This window comes from Octodon degus, unplaced genomic scaffold (assembly GCF_000260255.1).
Source record: "Octodon degus isolate 3935 unplaced genomic scaffold, OctDeg1.0 scaffold00155, whole genome shotgun sequence".
Taxonomy (NCBI): Eukaryota; Metazoa; Chordata; class Mammalia; order Rodentia; family Octodontidae; genus Octodon; species Octodon degus.
The window spans coordinates 1,403,462-1,404,249 of NW_004524731.1; positions in this window are offsets into that span (position 1 = coordinate 1,403,462).

The window sequence follows — 788 nt, forward strand, 5'->3', positions numbered from 1 at the left end:
GATCCAAGGCTGGGATTATGGGTTTTAGCACTACTGGGATTATGGGTGTGAGTACTTCCCCTAGCCTGGGGCAGAGAGCCTGAAAAGAGACAGAGAGACAGACTTTCGGTAGCCATTGCTCTTTGTTGTGGCTGCTGTTCGGCTGCCCTGAAGTGCTGCCCTTTGCCCTGTGCCCCTCTGCCTTGGAGCCAGCTGAGTATGGACTGAAACCTCCAGTAACTGTGAGCTAAATAAACCTTTCCTTCCTTCATTTTAGGTGTCGGGCATTTGTCCCAACAACGAGAGGAGAGTAGCTAAGGCACTGTTGCTTTCTGTATTGGAAGTGAATCTGACATTTTTCTTGAATGATATTGGCAAAATACTTTCTTAAAATGTAAAAAATAAAAAAAAGTTTCTATGTTCCACAATAAGCTTATGATTTAATGATATAGAATAACTAATACCATTGTATACACAAACTTCAGGATGACTTAAAATCAGGAAACTGTGAGCTAAGTGAGTAGGGGGGACCAAACAGGCATAAGGCACCAAAGACCGGAGAAATAATTGCAAGAAAAACAATTTCATTTTGTGTTGTAGTGATAAAAATGGGACCTAGTCACTGCAGGCAGAAAGCCCAGGTAGAAGAATTCTCATCCTGGCAAACTCAAATGTTAGTTAAAATAAGCGAGGCGTCTGGGGCAAGGTCTTGGAGGCAATGCAGACTGCAACTCAACCCAGGCAGGTTCCTGGGGTGTCACTGAACTTCCAGATGTGCTGGGGAGGCGTGGGGCACCGCAGGGGGTGAA